Below are 21,693 nucleotides of genomic sequence, written 5' to 3' on the forward strand. Positions count from 1 at the left end.
CATCATCAAAACAGTAATTGGCTTAAAATATTTATTTTAATTAATAACTGTAGTATTAAATATCCATCAAATGTAAAGCTAATTTTCTTAAATGTTACCAAATTTAAAATCTTTTCAAATATTACTAAATCTCTCTGATCGGAGACATTGGAAGCAAGGAAAGGGTCTTCTGACAGCAGCAGTGGTTCTGGCATGGCCTGAGGAGCCCCACAGCAACGAAAGGTTAATGCAGCCACGAGGTTCAGTCAAATGCAATCCAGCCAATACCTTTGCCATTTCCAAACCCATTACCTGCATATTTATCTGATTCACTCCCTGATGGTACATCGCTAACCTTATTTTCCTCATTAACTGTAGACCATGTTATTACTTCAGAATGAAAATACATTAAAAAAAATCAAAAAGTTTGGAATGAACTATATGCAACTTTTCTATATTCTCTTGTCGTTCCCCTCAGCAGTACTTACATTACTGGTGTGTGCCTTGCTCTATATTTTCAGTGTTGCCATTTTCCTTAACTGCACACAGCATCAAGGTTAAATTTTCTTTTAATGTATTCATTTATCAGGACACGAGAATGCTGGCAAGTTCATCCCTAACTGCCCTCGAGATCGTGGTGGTGAGCAACCTGTTTGAACCACTGCAGTCCTTTTGCTTCAGGTACTTTTATCCCAGGGACAATACATTTCCAAGTCGCACACTGTCCTTACTTGTCACGGAGCCAGCATGTGCTGGTGCTCCCTGCACCTGATGCCCTTGTCCCACTTGGCAGTAGCGGTCACAGGATTGAGAGGTGCTGTCACAGTAGCCTAGGCAGGTAATTGTACTGCATTTTGAAGACAGCTGAATCATTGACAGTTGCAATTCCAAGATGCTAGACAGACCCTGGTATAAGCTCTAACAGTTCACTGATACTGAACAGGCAATGTTTGCACGTTATAAACTTATTTGGGAAGCTTTTAGCAGGCTCAAACGTCCAAAAGGCCATAAGAAACAAGGAGAAGGCCACAGGGTCACTGCAGCTTCTCCACCTTTCAACAAAACTATGACCATCTTCCACCTCAATTCCCCTGAATATTAAAAATATATCGATTTAAGAAAAATACCTCATAGCTCCATGGTATCTATACATGATACATCTTTCCAGGGCATTGGATACCATATTACTTACAAATGAACCATGGGGAATTTCTGACCTGCAGTTTGAAAAGCAGCAAGTGTTCAAGCAAAACATTTATAACAGCTGGTTACCTAGAGGGAACATATCCATTCTGACATCACTCAATCATTATGGCATCACAGCCAATCTCTGCCGTTATCCTACATCACAAGAATGCAAATGTTCTTTGTAAGATTGCTATTCACAATTTAAAAGCATGAAAAACTCATTTGAATTAAGGAAACGTACCCAAATCATTTGGCATTTCTGGAACGTCCCAGTGTATTTTATAGATCCGGCCATCCACGATTTGCAAATTTTTTGAAGATTTCTGCCTTGGAAAAGATTCATTTAGAGATGCTGAGAATGTAGAGAAGGAAGGAACTGAATTTAAAACGACTAAATTACTACCGGTTACTAGTGGTGTGCCGCAGGGATCGGTGTTGGGGCCGCTCCTTTTTACCTTGTACATTAACGATTTGGATGATGGAATAAATGGTTTCATGGCTAAGTTTGCGGATGACACCAAGAGAGGTGAAGGAGTAGGGAGTATTGAGGAGATAGGAAGGTTGCAGAGAGACCTAGACAGTTTAGGAGAATGGGCAAGGAAATGGCAGATGAGATTCAATGTTGAGAAATGTGCAGTTGTACACTTTGAGAACAGAAATAAGCGGGCAGATTATTATCTAGAAGGAGAGAAAATTCAAAGTACGGAAGTACAAAGGGACTTGGGGGTACTTGTGCAGGACACCTTAAAGGTCAACCACCAGGTCGGATCGGTGGTAAAGAAAGCGAATGCTATGTTGGCATTCATTTCGAGAGGTATAGTGTATAAAAGTATGGAAGTGTTGATGAGGCTCTACGGGGCACTAGTGAGGCCTCATTTGGAATACTGTGCACAGTTTTGGGCCCCACATCTTAGGAAGGACATGCTGACGTTGGAGAGGGTTCAGAGGAGATTTACGAGGATAATTCCAGGAATGAAAGGGCTTACGTATGATGAGCGTTTGTCAGCTCTTGGACTGTACTCACTGGAGTACAGAAGAATGAGCGGGGACCTCATAGCGACATTTAAAATGTTGATAGGAAAGGACAGAGTAGATGTGGCTAGGCTGTTTTCCTTGGTGGGTGAGTCCAGGACCAGAGGGCACAATCTTAGAATTAGAGGGAGCAGTTTCAAAACAGAGATGAGGAGAAATTTCTTTAGCCAGAGGGTGGTGAATTTGTGGAATTCCTTGCCACATACAGCAGTGGAGGCCAGATCAGTGGGGGCGTTCAAGGAGGAGATAGATAGATATCTAAATAGTCAGGGTATCAAGGGATATGGGGATAAGGCCGGAAATTAGGATTAGAATAGGTTCACCCCACCCCCATTCCTCATTTCTTTTTTTCTCTTTTCCTTGGAGCAGACTCGATGGGCCGAATGGCCTGCTTCTGCTCCCTTGTCTTGTGAACTTACTGAACTACGGACATTCTCAACCAAGTCATTTATAATATGGCAAACAACAAAGATCCCAGCACTGATCCGTGTGGTACACCATTTGTTACAGACTTCAAGTGAGAAAAAAAATCAACCCTCCACCACATATTGACGGCACGGAGACATGAGAACAGCTGGGTTAACTGAAGTCAACAGAAATGGATAGGATTAATTGATGGAAGTAGAACAGAAATCATAGGGGTAGGGCACTGACCATAATCTTTCACTGCTCTTTGGATATGGGAATGAGGTGCAAGGGAGGGGTGGGGGTGGGAGTAGGGGGAAGGGCAGAGCTCTGGAGTGTTGAATATTACTTCTTGTTCAGAAAAGGGAGCAAGGATAAGCCCAGTGACTGCAGACCAGTCACTTTAACCTCATGGCAAGAGAGCTTTTGGAAACATTGATTCAAAGCAGGGCTAATGGTCACCTGGAGGAAAACTGATCAAGGCAAGCAAGCACTGATTTGTTCTGGGAAAATCGTGTTGAACCAATTTGACAATGTTTTTGTTTTGATGAGGTAACCAATAGATGAGGGCAATATATTTAATGTGGTGTTCATGGACTTCCAAAGCTTCTGACAAGGTGCAACACAAGAAGGTTATCAGCAAACTTGATACTCATGGCATAAAAGGCACATTGACAGCATGCTTATAAAGTTGGCTAAGTAACTGACAATGGAGCGTTGTAATGAATGTTTTCCTTTGAACTAGAGGAAGGTGAGTAGTGGCATTCCTGGAGATCGATGTTTGGGCCATTGCTTTCTTCACTTTATATTAGTGACCTAGATGGGGTTGTTCCAGCAAGATCAATCCCAGCCTATCCAATCTCTCCTCGCAACTGTGGTCTGTCAAGAGGATAGTGATAAACTGCAGCAGGATATTCACAGGGTGGCGGAATGGGCAAACATATGGCAGCTGAAGTTTAATGCCAAGAAATGTGAGGTGATGCATTTTGGTAGGAGGGATGAGGAGAGGCAACACAGAATAAAGGATGCAGTTGTACAAGGGGCGTGGAAGCAGTGGGAACGGGGGGGGGGGGGGTACAAGAAAGTGTCAAGAAGGATTGAGAAAGAGGTTAATAAGGCTTACACAATTCTGGGTTTTATCATTAAAGTCAGAATACATCAACAGGGAAGTCATGCTGATCCTTTATAAAACACTTGTCTGGCCTCATCTGAAGTACTGTGTTCAATTCCAGTTGAAAGATTGAAGGTATTAGAAAGTCCAGAGAAGCTTTATGAGGAAAGCTGCTGGGATGAGGGACCACAGTGTCAAGGAGAGATTAGAGGTTGGGACTGCTTTCTTTGAAAAGAAGATTGAGGGGAGATTTGACAAAGTACATAAAACGATGAGTGGTTTGGACAGAGAGGATAATGGGGGGCATTTCAGTTGATGAAGCAATCAAGGACTAGAGTTAGAAAGTAAAAGGTAAGAGAATTAATAGTGATACGAAGAAAATCTTTGATGAAGTGTGTGGTTGAAATCTGGATTGCGATGCCTGCAGATGGGTGAAGGCAGATTCCATTATGGCCTAAAAGGGAATTGTATAAATACACAGTGCAGAAAAATGTGCCATGCTATGCTCTGATGGAGAGCTGGCACAGACATAATGGACCGAATGTCCTCCTTTTCTGCTGTACCATTTCATGATTCCAAAAATTGCAGAGCACAGAATAAAGCAACTAAAGACACAGTTACCAAAACAGCAGCAAAGGAAATCAGAGATGCAAAAATCCAAGTAAAATTTTGAGGAGATTCTAGAGGTGATCATCTTGGAGCAGGAAGAGAAGCTACTACATTGCTTTGACTTGATAGATAGGAACGGCACGACACGACGACCCACTGAACCCAACAGAGTGCACACCCATTCAGATGGTGGCAAAGAGGAGGGTGATGTCAATTACTTCAAAGGATACAGACAAATCAAAGGGCTGCTCTATTGTCAGGGCACAGGCAGAAACCCAACGAGGACACAAAGTCAAGAGCTGTAGGAAAGGTGAGCATGGGGTTGGCAGCCACACATACAGCTCTTGGACAAGAAAGGGAAGTTGGGTACTGAAAGATTGTTTGTCTTTGGACTCTGCCAACTCTACTCCTTAGTCAATGACTCCGACCCTCATTGCCCCTAGAAACCATCAGCAAAGTCTGATTTTAAATTCCCAACCTTGTTTTTAAAACCCTCCATGGCTTTTACACTTTCCAACTCTTGACTCTTGCAGATTTCCATCACCCCACATTTGGCAGCCTCCCAATGCCCCAAGGATGGAACTCGCTCCTTAAACCTCTCCAAGTTATTCCCTTTAGAACACTCAATGGTACGAAGCAGAAGGTGATGGTGAAATGTTGCTTCTCAGACTGGAGATGTGTGACTAGTGGTGCGCTACAGGGATCGATGCTGGCACCTTTGTTGTTCGTTGTTTATATAAATGATTTGGATGAGAATGTACAAGCCATGGTTAGGATTCGTGAATGATACTAAAATAGGTGGTATCGTAGACAGTGAAAGAAAGTTATCAAAGATTACAGGGGGATCTTGATCAGCTAGGTAAGTGGGCTGAGGATTGGCAAATGGCTTTCAATTCAGTTAAGTGCAAGGTGTTGCATTTTGGGAAGTCAAACCAGGGTAGGACTTGTACAGTGAATGGTCAGGCCCTGGGGAGTGTTGTGGAACAGAGGGACCTAGGAGTGCATGTACATAGTTCTCTGAAAGTGGTGCCACAGGTAGACATTGTGGTGAAGGTGGCCTTCGGCAGACAGAGTATGGAAGTTGGGACATTATGTTACAGTTGTATACCACATTGACAAGGCCACACCTGGAGTATCGTTTTGGTCATGGGAAAGAAAACGTGTTATGGGAAAGAAATCATCAAGTTGGAAAGAGTGCAAATAAGATTTATGAGAATGTTGCCAGGAGTCGAGGGCCTGAGTTTATAGGGAGAGGTTGGGCAGCCTTGGATTTTATTCCTTGCAATGTAGGACACTGAAGAGTGACCTTATAGAGGTATATAAAGTCATGAGGGGCATAGATAGGGAAAGGGAACCAAAAAACAAGATGACACAGGTTTAAGGTGAGAGAGGATGGGTTTAAAAGGGACCCGAGGGCAACTTTTTCCCCACGAAGGTGGTGTGTATATGGAATGTGCTGCCAGAGGAAGTGGTAGGGGTAGGTACAATAACAACATTTGGACAGGTACATGGATAGGAAAGGTTTAAAGGGATATGGGCCAAAATGGGACTAGCTTAGGTGGGCACCATGTTTGGCTTGGATGATTTGGGCCGAAGGGCCCATTTCAGTGCTGCATTAATAAAACAGAAAATCTCCTTAATTCCTATCTCTATGGCTCAGGAATCATAAGCTCCAGTTCGATGTTACACCTGTCCTGTGTCAAACCTTGTTAACACATTTATGTGATGCATTTAACATGAAGTCATAGTTTTAGAAGTCTCCACTAAATAACCCCTTAGTTTTCTCCATTGTATACATGTTAATTTTCTCAGCTTGCTTTGTATTTCTATTTCATCATACCAGACTGCTTTCTGTTGAAATGTTGCAGAACCTCACTATTCCTTCCTCATCCTTCCAATGTTTCACTGTGCTGTTATAGCAAGATGCTCTAAGATGATTCACCTTTACATCACAACATTTTATATTCTATGCCTCAAAGACTAATATTCCATCATCTTTGTAAAACAAAATGGTCTAGCATTTAATGTTTTGCAAACTGCATTACAAGCTGCTCTTCCACAGAACCTTCCTATACTCATTGCTTTTCAGAAAGCAAAGTGTACTCCCCACATTTGTTGACCGAATTACAGCTACAACCTTCTTCACCCAACCCACCAGTTTATCAGATCTCTTTATAATTTCCTCTGCTTCTCAATCTTACTTTAATACTGTTAATCTTACCTCTCAATCTTACTTCTGCCACCCTCAAAGCAGAAACACATTCAAGGCAGAGACCAATAGATTTTTTTAAAAGATAAAGGGAATCAATACTAAGGGATTAGTGCAGGAAAGTGGTGCTGAGGTAAAGGATCCACTGTGATCTTTCCGAATGGTAGAGCAGGCATGAGGAGCTTAAGGTCTACACTGAATTATGTCTGTAGACCTTAACTGAAGATCTTCTATTTCATGCATTATGTTACATCCTTCTCAGACAAGTCCAGCAGATGGAACACCGACATCACAGTGCAGCTGCTCATACCTTGGAAGTTTTATAGCTCCTTTTCAGCTGCCTTTTTTCTAGCCAGATTTTTAAATTTAAATTTTCTAACTTCTAATTCAATTCCCCTCCATCTCACATCATACCTTGTCAAAGACTCTCTGAAAGTCCTTGTACAATTCATCTACCACCTCTTCAAACAACATCCTTGCTTTTCTCAATGAACATCTTCCATTTTCAAATCTACATCAGCAAATTTCCCAACTGTTCAGCTTCTAGATACTCAGTTGTTTAAAAGAATCCAAAAATTCATTCAGATGGAGGTTAACCAGGTGGCTAATAACTCAGCACTACTCAATGGCTACCTGTTCTGCACTGTGATGATCACCAGAATCAGCCTCTGAAAGAGTCATTCTTCTGCTTGGCCATGCTAATGCTCCTCATTAGTCAATATTAAATTGATTTCAGCAAGCGTTCTAATTATTCCTTTTCAAGTGGAACCTAGCTCCTCCCAGTAACAGACAGTTTTACAGCAGGTTGAAATTAAAAGTGATTTCATTTGACCTTTAACATTTTTCCAGGGACACAGTACATCAATGTCAGATACCTGCTCCAGACTTGACTGCAGGTATGTGATCACAGCTAAGATCTCCCTGACAGTTCAACTTAACATAAAGGAATGCAGCCCTCTGCTACTGTTACATTTAAAAAAGACTGCAGGTTGTTCAATGAACCTATGGAAAGTATTAAAACTTGTCTTCTCACGTAACCATGGCTGACCCATGTCTGGCTCAGGGTCTGTACACAGGACATAAATTAACCCACTCCAGCAGCACAAGAGAAATTGAATAGACACAAGTGGATGACACAGGACAACAGATGTACACCAAATAATACAGAAACTGCTGGTTACCCAAAGGAGAGCATTCAACCTCTCATCTCTTTCAAGGAGTTCTCACTTAACCCACCTCCTGATTGGCTTTTACTTCAAGAGGCTAAAGAAATTTGGCACCTCCCCCTCACCCTTTCTACAGTGCACCAATTTTTATTGAAGCACCATAGAAGGCATCCTGCTCAGATGCATCACAGCTTGGTACAGCAACTGCTCCGCCCAAGGCTGCAAGAAGCGCAGAGAGTTGTGGACGCAGCTCAGCACATCATGAACAACCAGCCTCCCCTCCATGGACTCTGCCTGGAAAAGCAGCCAACATAATTAAAGGCCCTTCCCAACACGGACCTTCCCTCTTCAATCTCCTCCATCAGGCAGGAGATACAAAAAGCCTGAAAGCACGTACCACCAGGCTCATGGGCAGACACAGGAGTGTAGTGGTTAGCGTAACACTATTACAGCCCCAGATTTCATTGGGTGTTTCGATGTATACGTGACCAATAAAGATATCTTATCCACTGTTATAAAACTATTGGACAGACCTTTGTACGATGAGATGGACTTTGACCACATAATTTATCTGTCACGTACCTTACATCGGCTTGCACTTTCTGTGTTATTATAACACTATATACTACATTCGGTTATTGTTTTCCCTTGTAATCCTTGACGCACTGATGTGATCTGTATCAATAGCACACAAGGCAAGTTTTTCCTCTGTACTTCAGTACACGACAACGATAAACTGACTTAACTTGCAAATTTCTCTGTTTCCTATTATGTATATTGCTGAATTCACACATACAAATTCCAAGATCATTGTAACTTGCTCTGTTTAAAATAAATACTCATTACCTTCTTGTCCTTTGTCAATTACCTTAAATCTGTCCTCTCATCACCAATCCTTCTGCCATTGGAAACAGTTTCTCATCTAGCTTTTCAAAACACTCCAGGTCTTTGAACACCTCTCTTAAATTTCCCCTTGATCGCCTCCACTCTGAGGAGAACCAGCTCCATTACTGCAGATAACTGCTCTCGTCCTTGGCATGTAAGCACCCCACCTATTCTATGAGCAGATGTGGTGCTTGGAGCATGACTATGTCCCAGCGTCTCTCTGGGGCCCTTGTGCTGCTCTAGCCCAGGGGTAAAACTGCTCCCCAACTGCTGTGCCCCTGCCTTCACTGCAATAAACCATCTGGGCATCCTCCCCAAGGCCTTGGCAACCTTCCTGAAGTGCAGTGCCAGACACAACTCCAGCAGAGATCTAATCAATGATTCGTAAAAGATGCGCATGAATTCCTTGTTTCACAAATAGAACAAAATAGAATGAAAGCACAGGATCTTTTACATACCCAGGTATCTTGGCCCCCATTGGCTTACATTGCTTAGCCTCATCCTTCCAAAATGCATCAATTCACCCTTTATCCTCTATTAAATCTCACCCACCATTTCATCAGGCCTTACCCCTCCAAAGTCAGTTAGCATTCGCCTTTTTGCGTACACGTCAACACGTGGTTTACATTAATAAAATTGATTTATCCCTCCAGCCAAATACAACTACAACTTCCGTGCACTTGGGAAATTACTGACAAGAGTTGGCTTTAAATAGAGGGAAGGTGTCACCTGCCACATTATGGACAATAGTTGGGCTTTTCAGGGGTAGGCCCTAGAATCACCCCAGTCTCAGCCCAAAATCTGGGAACAGCTTCTTTCCAGAACTGAAGCATAAGCCCAAGGAGACACACGGGAAGCAGCCTTGCACCAAACACGTCATTTGCTCACAGAGCAGGCTGAGAGCATTCACACCAGGTGCAAGGAGCAATTATAATGGCAGCTACCCATTCAGCAAGTAAGACCACCAGCCATGGGGAACATCATCAGGATAGGGACAAGCTCAGAGCATGGGAATGATCAGGTCCTGCAGGGTGGGGGAGATATTGAGACTGGCTGTGATCATGAAGGAACAGACTCCAGGGCCAGTTTGGCCATCCCCATCAAGGGAGAAGCATGCGATAGGGAGGTAGAAGGGTTAGGGAAAGTTTTGTGGCAGGTGATGAAAGGAGTTAGCAGCAACAGTAGAAGGGTGGGCAGGGTGCGGTAGGAGGGCAGGGGTTAGGGGCAGCAGTCTGGATCCTCAGCAGGAGATGGGAATGAAAAGGTGAGGGACATGGGGGGGGGGGGGGAGAGAAAAGGTAGGACATTAGGGATGAGAATGTGGAGTAAGGAGGTTGCTGGGAAAGGGCAAGAATATGTGGGTGGCCGAGGTGTGAGGGGTGATGGTGGAGTGGAGATGTGACAGGTTGTTTGGGGTGTAGATTGGAAAGTGGCTTGTGAGGGGCGAGAAATGGGGGGAAGTGGCTATTACTGGGGGTGAGGGGGATGGGGGTGAGGGGGATGGGGGTGAGGGGGAGGGGTGTGAGGGAGGGGGGGTGAGGGTGAGGGGGGAGGGGGGGTGAGGGGAGGGGGGTGAAGGGGAGGGGGGTGAGGGGGGAGGGGGGGTGAGGGGGAGGGGGGGGGATGGGGGTGAGGGGGAGGGGGAGGGGGAGGGGGAGGGGAGGGGGGATGGGGGAGGGGGGAGGGGGGAGGGGGGAGGGGGAGGGGGGAGGGGGTGGAGAGGGGGAGGGGGGGAGGGGGGAGGGGGGAGGGGGGAGGGAGAGGGGAGGGGGGGGGAAGGGGAGGAGAGGGGGAGGGGGGGAGGGAGGGAGATGGGGAGGGAGAGGGGGAGGGAGAGGTGGGGAGGGAGAGGGGGGGAGGGAGAGGGGGGAGGATAGGGGGGAGGGAGAGGGGGGGAGGGAGAGGGGGGAGGGGAAGGGAGGGAGAAGGGGGAGGGGGAAGGGAGGGAGAAGGGGGAGGGGGAAGGGAGGGAGAAGGGGGAGGGGGAAGGGGGGAGAAGGGGGAGGGGGAAGGGAGGGAGAAGGGGGAGGGGAAGGGAGGGAGAAGGGGAGGGGGAAGGGAGGGAGAAGGGGGAGGGGGAAGGGAGGGAGAAGGGGGAGGGGGAAGGGAGGGAGAAGGGGGAGGGGGAAGGGAGGGAGAAGGGCGAGGGGGAAGGGAGGGAGAAGGGGGAGGGGAAGGGAGGGAGAAGGGGGAGGGGAAGGGAGGGAGCAGGGGGAGGGGGAAGGGAGGGAGAAGGGGGAGGGGGAAGGGAGGGAGAAGGGGGAGGGGGAAGGGAGGGAGAAGGGGGAGGGGGAAGGGAGGGAGAAGGGGAGGGGGAAGGGAGGGAGAAGGGGGAGGGGGAAGGGAGGGAGAAGGGGGAGGGGGAAGGAGGGAGAAGGGGGAGGGGGAAGGGAGGGAGAAGGGGGAGGGGGAAGGGAGGGAGAAGGGGGAGGGGGAAGGGAGGGAGAAGGGGGAGGGGGAAGGGAGGGAGAAGGGGGAGGGGGAAGGGAGGGAGAAGGGGGAGGGGGAAGGGAGGGAGAAGGGGGAGGGGGAAGGGAGGGAGAAGGGGGAGGGGGAAGGGAGGGAGAAGGGGGAGGGGGAAGGGAGGGAGAAGGGGGAGGGGGAAGGGAGGGAGAAGGGGGAGGGGGAAGGGAGGGAGAAGGGGGAGGGGAAGGGAGGGAGAAGGGGGAGGGGAAGGGAGGGAGAAGGGGGAGGGGAAGGGAGGGAGAAGGGGGAGGGGGAAGGGAGGGAGAAGGGGGAGGGGGAAGGGAGGGAGAAGGGGGGGGGGGAAGGGAGGGAGAAGGGGGAGGGGGAAGGGAGGGAGAAGGGGGAGGGGAAGGGAGGGAGAAGGGGGAGGGGGAAGGGAGGGAGAAGGGGGAGGGGGAAGGGAGGGAGAAGGGGGAGGGGGAAGGGAGGGAGAAGGGGGAGGGGGAAGGGAGGGAGAAGGGGGAGGGGGAAGGGAGGGAGAAGGGGGAGGGGGAAGGGAGGGAGAAGGGGGAGGGGGAAGGGAGGGAGAAGGGGGGAGGGGGAAGGGAGGGAGAAGGGGGAGGGGGTAGAGGGAGGGAGAAGGGGGAGGGGGAAGGGAGGCGGAAAGGGGAGGGGAGGGGAGAGGGAGAGAGGGGAGAAGGGGGGAGGGGGAAGGGAGAAGGGGAGGGGGAAGGGGGAGAAGGGGGAGGGGGAAGGGAGAAGGGGGGGGAGGGGAAGGGGGGGGAGGGGGAAGGGGGGGAGGGGGAAGGGGAAGGGGGGGAGGGGGAAGGGAGAAGGGGGAGGGGGAAGGGAGAAGGGGGAGGGGGAAGGGAGAAGGGGGGGGAGGGGGAAGGGGGGGAGGGGGAAGGGGGGGGAGGGGGAAGGGGGAAGGGGGGGAGGGGGAAGGGAGGGAGAAGGGGGAGGGGAAGGGAGGGAGAAGGGGGAAGGGAGGGAGAAGGGGGAAGGGAGGGAGAAGGGGGAAGGGAGGGAGAAGGGGGAGGATGTCGGGCCCAGGACCAGATGGCTGTTGCCAGGGCCGGACGGTGGAGATGGAGGCGGGAAGGGGGGCCGGACCGGGCTCGGGTGGATGCTGTTTGGGCCCGGGCCAGGCCGGAGACGTGCTGCTGCCGGGGCCGGGATGCAGGAGGGGAGGAGGATGCCGGCTGAGGGGGTCCGAGCGCGGGAACCCGCACCGGCGCTCACTCACCCATCGCCCGCTGCCGCCGGCCCACTCCGGCCCGGCCCGGCTCGGTCCCCACCTCCCGGTCCCCGGTGCCGGTCCGCAGCCTCCGCCGCCGCCGCCTCACGCGACTCGGGCCGCAGGTCCCCGCCCCAGCCGAGTGCGGAGGGAGGGGGGAGAGAGAGGGACCCCCGCCTCTTAAAGGGGCCGCTCCCCTGCCGCACCGCCGCCCCAGCCGATCAGCAGCACCTCAGACAGCTCTCCCACCGCTGGACCGTCCTCCACACCACGGCCGGCGATCAAAGCGCCAGCAGCTGCTGGAGCTGCTCGGCGGGTCTGCTGGCAGCCGTGGAGAGGGAAACCCGGCGGTAAGCTTGCAGGTGGCCGACCTTGCAACGGAACTGGCCCCTTCTGCTAAGCAACAGGAAAGGCGGGTTAGCTGGAAATGGTTGGCTTGCTTCTGTGGTAAATGCCGAGGACCTCTACTTCGTCGTTGTCAGATGAAGTGCTGTCACTCAAAGCCTAGGTTGAGCAATGTTGGACACCAAAGCGAGCGGTCAGAGAAGGAGTGGGGTGGAGAATTAAAGTGACAGGCAACCGGACAAGCTCAGGATACAGACGAAATGGAAGTGTTCTGCAAATCAGTCACCCGTTCTGTATGTTGTCTCTCCAGTACAGAAGGAGAGCACATCGTGAACACCAGATTGCAATGCACCAAACTGCACAAAAGTGCAAGGAACACTGCTTTGGCAGAAGGTATATTGGTTTATTATTTCGAGGTACAGTGAAAAACTTTGTTTTGCATGCCATTCATACAGATTATTCCACATACAGCAGTGCATTGAGGTAGTACAAGGGAAAACAATAACAGAATGCAGAATAGTGTTACAGTTACAGAGAAGGTGCAGTGCAGGCAGGCAATAAGGCGCAAGGGGATAACAAGGTCTGTTTGGGGCCCTGGATACTGGGAAGGAAAGTGGTTCGAAGGACAAGTGGTTGCATCTCCTGTGGTTCCCTGGGAAGGAGAGTGAATGTTAGAGGAGATTGGAGAGTGAACCAGGGAATTGTGAATCAGGGGGGCGGGGGGGTGGGGTGGGGTGGTGCGGGGTAGTGGTGGTGGAGGCTATTTATGTTCACTGCTGAAAGGAGGTGTGTCTGGTGGTGTCTGGCAGAAACCCTGCTGAATGTGGAAGCCGATGGTAAGGTTTAGCAAGGGAAACTCTATCCTTTCGCTGGTGCTGGGGGTTGAGGAGTGGAGAGAGGAGAGGAGAAGTGCAGGCAATAAAATAAATGTGGTATAAAGGACCATGTCAACCATGGTGGAGGGGAAACCACAGTTAAGGAAATATCAAGATAAGATAGGCTGCAGATGCTAGAATCTGGCCCAAAAAAGACAGACCACTAGAAGAATTCTGTAGATCAAGCAGCAGCTGTGCAGCTGTGTTTTGATTCCTCCCACTTCTGTAGATCAAGGGGGGAGCCATGGGCCCGAGCTACGCCTGTCTTTTTCTTAGCAACAGCTCTTGTTCCAGGTCTATTCTGGCACAACACCCCCTCAAAATAAAACTCTCCGCTACATCGATGACTGCATCGGTGCTGCTTCCTGCAGAACTCGTCGACTCATCACCTTTGTCACCAGCTTCCACCCTATCCTCAAGTTCACCTGGCCCATCTCTGACACTTCCCCTTCCTTTCTTGATCTCACTGCATCCATCTCAGGAGACAGACTTGCCATTGACATCTTCTACAAACCCACCAACTCCCACAGCAGCTTCCACTACACTTTCTCCCATCCTGCCTCCCGTAAAGGAGGCCAGCCATTTTTCTCAATTTCTCCAATGTCTACCACATCTGTTCTCAGGATGAGGCCTTATGCCGAAATATTCTCCTTCTTCTGCAACATAGTTTCCCCTCTACCAGAGTTGATGGAGCCCTCCTCCATTTCCCACACGTCAGCTCTAACACCCCCCTTCCCCAAGCCAGAGAAATTCCCTTGGTCCTCACCTTTCACCCCAACAGCCTCAGCATCCAATGCATCATTTTCTGCCAGCTCCTACGCAATCCCACCACCAGTCACATCTTCCCCTCTTCTGCTTTCCATGATTCCCTGGTCCACTCATCCTTCCCCACCCACCACAGCCTGTCCCCTGGCACTTACCCGTGCAAACCATAGGGGCTGTAACACCCGTCCCCTTCACCTCCTCCCTCACCACCATTGAGCAATCTAAACAGCCCTTCCAAGTGAGTCAGAGGTTCACCTGCACCTCCTCCAACCTGGTCAACTGCATCTGGTGCTCACGATGTGGCCTCCTCTATATTGGTGAAACCAAGCGTAGACTAGGTGAACGTTTTGCACTCTGTCTGCAAGTGCCATCCTGTTACATGTAATTTTAACTCCCCTTCCCATTCCCTACACCGACCTGTGTCTTCTCAGCCTTCTCCATTGCTATGCTCCAAACGCAAACTGGAAGAACAACATCTCATATTCCGCTTGGTTAGCCTACAACCCAATGGTATGAACATTAAATTTTCCAATTTCAGCAAACCCCCCTGGTGTTCTCGTCCCACACACACTCACCTGTCCATCCTGTTTTTCTGTTCACCTTTCCCATCCCCTCCCAATCAGGTTCCATCTATCAACCACCAGCCTCTATCCCACCACCTGCTTGTATATTCTGGCAATCTTTCCTCTCTTAGTCCTGACAAAGTGTCTCGACCTGAAACATTGACTTACACCTTTTGCTTCCACAGGTGCTGCTTTGATCGGCTGATTTCTTCCAGTGTTCTGTTAATTGTAGGGAGAAATGAAGGCATCTCAGAAGCATTGGTGTGGAGTCTCATTGTCGAACGGGTATGACTGAGCCGGAGGAACTGGGAGAATGGAATAGAATGGAGTCCCTCTGGGAAGCAGGGTGGGAGGAGGTGCGGCCCAGCTGTGGGAGTCAGTGGGCTCTGAACCTCGGGTGGTTGCACGTTCTTCCTGTGAGTGTGCGGGCATTCTCTGGGTGCTTTGGTTTGCACCCATGTCCCAAAGATAAGCTAGTCGGAAGGTTAGTCAGTTATTGCAAACTATCCCTGGTGTGGGTGGGGGGGGGGGGGGCGGCAGGTGAATCAGGGGAAGCTGATGGGCATGAGAGAGAAGATAGGTCACAGAGAAACGGGACTGATGGGATCGCTCTGAGAGACAGCATTGACTCGATGGGCTGAATCACCTCCTTCTACATCATGAGAAATATGAAATGACGACTTCGATATGAACAGACAACAGAAGGCAGTCACGAGTGGTTGTGTCTTGGACAAGAGGAAGGTGAATAGTGGTGTTCCCCAGGGATCGGTGTTAGGTCATTACACTTCACAGGAGTGCAGACCACAATTCCTAAATTTGTGGATGACACATATCTTGGCAGTATGACGAACTGCGAAGAAGATAAATAACAGGAGGATATAAACAGGCTGTTCAACTGGACTGATGCAGGCATTGACGACTAGAGGTCACAGCTATAAACTAAAAGCGAACAGGATTAAGAGTGATATGAGGAGAAACATATTTATGCAGAGTATGATTGCAATCTCGAATGCATTGTCTGCAGATGTGGTGGAGGTAGGTTCCACTGTGACCTTAAAGGGGGAATTGAATACATAAACGGTGGAGCAAAACTTGCACGGCGAGGGAGAAGGGGCCAGTGGGTCAAACGAGATGGTTGTTCCATTAAAGAGCTGGAACAGGCACAATGAGCCAAATGTTCTCCGTCTGTGCTGTAACCATTCTATGATTCTGTGACAGGGAAATAAACAGTCGACGTTTTGGGTTGAGACCCTTCATCAGGACTGGAAAGGAAGAGGGCAGAAGCCAGAATAAGGTCGGGGGAGGGGGAGGCGCACAAGCTGGCAGGTGATAGGTGAGTCCAGGTGAGAGGGGGAAAAGTAGGTGGGTGGGGGGAGGGGAGATGAAAGGGAGTGATGTGAGAAGCTGAGAGGTGACAGAAGAGCAAAGGGCTGAAGAAGATGGAATCTGGTAGGAAAGGACAGTAGACTGTGGAATAAAGGGAAGTAGGTGGGGAATAGATGGGCCGGTCATGAGGGCAGGGGAGGGGAGACAAGGGGTGAGGGGGCCACAGGAATGAGGGAAAACAAAGGGGGAGGAGAGGGGAGTGGTTACCAGAAGTTAAAGAAATCGATGTTGAGGCCGTCAGGTTGGAGACTACCAAGGCGGAATATGAGGTATTGTTCCTCCAACCTGTGTCTGGCCTCAACGTGGCAGTAGAGGAGGCCGTGAATAGACACATCAGTATGGGAGTGGGAAGTGGAATTGAAGTGGGTGGCCGACTGGGAGGTCCTGGCTGTTGCGGCGGACGGAGCGAAGGTGCTTGATGAAGCCATCACCCAATCTAGAGGAGCCATCACCCGAAGTAGAGGAGGCTGCACCGGGAGCGCCGGATGCAATAAGTGACACCCTCAGTTTCACAGGTGATGCGCTGCCTCACCTGGAAGGACCGTCTGGGGCCCTGAAAGGTGGTGAGCAAGGAGGTGTAGGGACAGGTGTAACACTTGCTGAGTTCCTCCAGCATTTGGTGTGTGTTGTTGCAGCATGGTTTGGATCCATTTGAAGGAAGTCAGTGGAGTTCGAGGAGAAGTTGTTCAATGTGAGAACTGAAAATGTGCTAGCCTGTAAACTGTGAGCTGCTGATCAGATAACACGGGGAACAGGAAGGTGGAAAGATGGCTGGTTCTAAAGAGGAGCTTTTTAAAAGTCTTGTCCAAAATTAACAATTTTACTAATTTATAGATATTCTGTTTAGCTGAAAAAATAACACAGTAAAATGAAATTTTGTTTCTTATTTTTGAATTCTATCAGTTATATATTAACTGAATGAATAATTTTAATTCATGAGCTATGTTGCTTTGATATCTGCATCATATTCTGGTCAGTGAGACAGCGTTTTGGGTTTTAATTTGGGCTTCTGTTCATTTGGCCCCTATTGCTACAATCTCACTCACTACTGCTATCCTGGTGACCAGGTGCTGCCACAGATAAGTGAATCGTTACAAGGTATAAGTAAGAGAAGCCCTAATAACTCCAGCTGGAGAGAATTACATAAAAGCAAGGGGTTTTTGGGTGCCAATTAATACAGAAAGACATTCAGACACAAGGAAAGAAAACAGAGAGCAGGAATCTAGGGTCTTTTCCAAACTGACAGGCTGTTACTGGTGGGATGCCACAGGGATTGGAAATTGAGCCCTCAGCTGTTCACAATTTACTTCAATGATTTGCATGCAAAAGTAAACAGAATGTAATGCACCCGAGCTGCTGAAGGTAAGAGATGGATGAGAAAATGAGAATACAAAAGGGTGAACAAGAGTATTAAGGAGTCACAGAGAGATACAGCATGGAAACAGGCCCTTCGGCCCAACTGGTCCATGCCAACCAAGTTGCCTACTTGAGCAGGTCCCATTTGCCTCCATTTGGCCCATATCGCTCTCTAAACCTTTCCTATCCACGTAACTGTCTAAACGCCTTTTAAATGTCATAGTTGTAACCGCTTCTACCACTTCCTCTGGCAGGTCATTCCATCTAATCACCACCCCTCTGTGTGAAAAAGTTTCCACTCTGGTCCCTTTTAAATCTTGCCTCCTCTAATATTTAACCTATGACCTCTAGTTTTGGACTCCCTTGCCCTGGGGAAAAGATTTTGGCTATTCACTTTATCTATGCCCCTCCTGACTTTATAAACCTCGATGAGGTTACCCCTCAGCCTCCTATGCTCCAGGGAAAAAAAAGTCCCAGCCAATCAGTCTCTCCTTATTACCCAAGATCTCCAGTCCCGGTAACATCTTTGTAAACCTTTTTTGCACCATCTCCAGTTTAATGCCATCCTTCCTCTAGCAGGGTGATCAGAACTGCACACTGTCCCTCCAAATATGGTCTTACCAATGTCTTGTACAGCTCTAGTATGATGTTCCAACTCTTGTACTCAGTATTCTGGCCAATGAAGGCAAACATGCCAAATGCCTTCTTCACCACCCTGTCCATCTCTGTCACCACTTTCGAGTCCAGTGCAGGAAAATGTGAGACCATACACTTTGGTAGGAAGAAAAGGAAAGGCAGAATATCTTAAGTGTAAGAAACTGGTGAACATTTATTTGCAAAGAGATCTCGGTCAGCTGGTTCAGGAAACGTTCATTCAGTAAGCATGCAGTTACAGCAATCAATCAGGAAACCAAATAGTGCATTAGCCTTTATTGCAAAGGGGCTGGGGTACAAAAGTAAGGAAGTCAGTCTGACAGGGCTTTGGTGAGAACACATTTTGAATACTGTGTGCAGATTTCGCCTCTGTACCTGATCAAGGATATACTGTCCTTGGATGTTAGCATGGTATAGATTTACAAGATTAATTTCAGGGAGAAGAGCAGCTATGAAGGACAATTAAGGCAATGTGGCCTATACTTATTGGAATTTAAGAAGAATGAGAGGTGACTTCATTAAGATAGGAATAGGCTGACTCTTTATTCCAATCTCAGGAACAAGGAGTCAGCCATTTAGGACTGAGATGAGGTGAAATTTCTTTACACAGGGAGTTGTAGGTTTTTCCCCAGCCTTTGCCGGCTCCTTCCATTCCCCAGCCTACTGTCTGTGATTTCCCTGCCATTGTGGCTTTCTCAAGTTTCACAATTCTCACTTCATGCTCTTGTCCTATCCTTAAAACTGTTCTTCTGCTCCCTTGATCCTATTCCCACTGAACTGTTGACCAACTTTCCCCCCAGCCTCACATAAGTTGGAACTGTAGAGTGATTCTTTGTCCTCAGGTATCATCTCCCTGATCTTCCTCGTTACCTCAATCTTCAAAATAAACCGTTCTGATCCTTTAGTTCTCACAAGCATCCATCATCAAAGATCCCCACCATCCGGGCCATGCCCATCTTCTCACAGCAACCATTGGGCAGGAGGTACAGAAGCCTGAAGTCCCACACCACCAGGTTCAAGAGAAGCAACTTCCCTTCAACCATTCAGTTTAGCAACACTATGACCACTTTGATCACTTTGCATTAAAATGGACTCTTTTTTGTTCTAATTGTGCTCCTTCTTGTAAAAATTGTGTATAATTTATGTTTAATTTATGTTTTTCTTGTGAATGCTGCTTACATGATGCTATGTCCCTGTGATGCAGTAAGTTTTTCATTGCACTTGTGCACACATGTACTTATGCACATGACCACACCAACACTAACATCCCATCTCCAGCCTTCTCTTGAACAGGCTGCTACCTCCCAAATTCAGTCCCCATTCCTCCAGCTCATTGTTTGAAGCCTTCTTGTGAGGTTTGTGATCCTACCTCATCAACATTACAACAATATCCGCTGTGACTGTGAGAATGGTAAACTGTCCCTCCTCAACTTTCTCAGCCCTCCTGACATCATCTGTCACAGTTCATCCTTCTCCAATAGCTCTCATCCAGCTGTATGGGACTTCCAGCTGTGCATCGAGAACAAGGCCGAGGAAGGATTGTACAGCACAATGAGTGCAGGACAGTCCCTGTTCCTCACAACCTGAGAATGAAAACACTGTTCAATTAGTCCCAATGTTTCCTCACAGCCCTTTTACTTTTTCCTTTCAAGTAATTTTCAATTCCTTTTTGTACGTTTATGGAAAAAAGCCATTCCACCAGCCTGCATGGCTCAAATCACAATACTTTGTCCTCTGATTAATAAGGATCCTTCTGTCACTGCAAATAGTTTCTTCTTAACTAATCTATCAAAATGATTTTGAACACATCTTTTAAATCTTCACTCAACCCTCTCAGCTCTGAGAACAGCCCTGGCTGCTTCTTCTGACTGAACTCCCCTGGCTGTGTCAACTTTCTAAAGTGTGGTGCCCAGAATTGGACACAGAATACTCCAGCTGGAATCTAACCAGCTGGTTTAGCATAACTTCCTTTCTGTAGCATTCTCTGCCTCTTTTTATAGATTCTCTTCAGCTTGTGCAGCCATTGCCAGAGATTTCTTTGCATAAACTTATTTGTTTCTCTTATACACCCTCTCTTAAAATTCAACCATTTATATTATCTCTCCTTATACCTCTTATCAAAATGTATTGCTTTGACCTTCTATGTTGAGATGTATCTGCCATCTGTCTGTCTATTTTCACCAAGTTATGTCTGTGCTCCTGAAGACTCCTTACTTAATTTACATTACCAAGCTGCATACCATATGAAGTGTTGATATCCTATTTTATAATAGCCGGGTCATTAATATTCATAAAAAGAGCAATGGTTTTAATGCCAACCAGCAATATGTACCTCCCCCCAGCCCAAAGACAGCAGATCATCACTGCACTCTCTTCTCTGTCCTTTCAACAGCTTTGTATCCCTGCAGCCATTGCCTCTTTATTCCAATGGGCTTTTATTGTATAAATGTCTATTATCAAAGGCTTTTTGAAAATCCACATGCACAACATCAATCACATTACCTGTATTAACTGTTCACTATTTGATTAAAGAACTGTATTAAGTTAGTGACCAGAGATCAAAGAGTTTCCTGGATTCTGTTTCAGAGTCATTTTACACATGAAAATGTGAAACCTGGTAGAAGTAGAAGACCAGGGGTCTCTCCCAGGTTGGATTTGTGACAATAAGGCAAGTGAATTCCCAAGGATCAAACTCATTGATTTCTTGGGAATCCAGGTTAATAAATTCTTTTAAAATATTGATTAGAAAATGCTGGAAATGCTCAGCAGGTCAGGCACCATCGGTAGAGACAGAAACAGATTCAATATTTCAGTTGATAACCCCTCATCAAAGCTAACCCAAACTGAAACTCATCAACCAAAATTGTTAACTATTCCTCCCTACCGATGCTCTCTGACGTGCTGAGCATTCCTGACTTTTGTTAGCAACGATTAGCAATCATGGTATTTTACTTTTGTATTTTAAAAGGTAACACCAGGTGACAAGTGATTGTTCTGTTAAACAGAAGCGTTTGTCTGTAAAACAAGAAATTGATGCATAAATATCTTTATTAGTCACATGTACATCGAAACACACAGTAAAATGCATCTTCTGTGTAGAGTATTCTGGGGGCAGCCTGCAAGTGTTGCCACGCTTCTGGCGCCAACGTAGCATGCCCACAACTTCCTAACCTGTACATCTTTGGAATGTGGGAGGAAACCGGAGCACCCGGAGGAAACCCACGCAGACACGGGGGAGAACGTTCAAACTCCTTTACAGACAGCGGCCAGAATTGAACCTGGGTCGCTGGCCACTGTAATAGCTGTCACACTAACCGCTACACTACCGTGCCTGCCAAATGATGCCAAAAATGAGTGTGGAATAGGTCCTAGCTGAATCGCCCTCAAGACCCTAAAGGTCAGAGCTTTACTACACCTGTAAACTCAAGTCTTCTGCAAAAGCACATGGAAGGCAAGTGTGAGACAGGGAGAACTAAGTTTCGACTAATGTTCCTGGGATAGCAACCCTATGCAATTATAAAG

The 21,693-nt window shown here is 47.8% G+C and overlaps 1 protein-coding gene across 4 annotated transcripts in view; it reads right to left on the reverse strand.

The window, feature by feature from the left end:
* LOC127585514 (beta-1,4-mannosyl-glycoprotein 4-beta-N-acetylglucosaminyltransferase-like) overlaps positions 1-12,734 on the reverse strand; it is a 53,809-nt gene extending 41,075 nt beyond the window's left edge. The window contains exons 1-2 of one of the 4 annotated variants that reach the window (XM_052043032.1): positions 12,237-12,734; positions 1,409-1,490 (exon numbers count right to left, since the gene is read on the reverse strand). The gene's annotated coding sequence lies outside the window, so the exon portion shown is untranslated. Of the gene's footprint in view, positions 1-1,408; positions 1,495-12,236 lie in introns of all 4 variants that reach the window. The other 3 variants (XM_052043033.1, XM_052043034.1, XM_052043035.1) reach the window with 3 other exon arrangements.
* Between the last annotated feature and the right edge of the window lie 8,959 nt (positions 12,735-21,693).

The sequence above is a fragment of the Pristis pectinata genome, chromosome 33, assembly GCF_009764475.1.
Source record: "Pristis pectinata isolate sPriPec2 chromosome 33, sPriPec2.1.pri, whole genome shotgun sequence".
NCBI lineage: Eukaryota > Metazoa > Chordata > Chondrichthyes > Rhinopristiformes > Pristidae > Pristis > Pristis pectinata.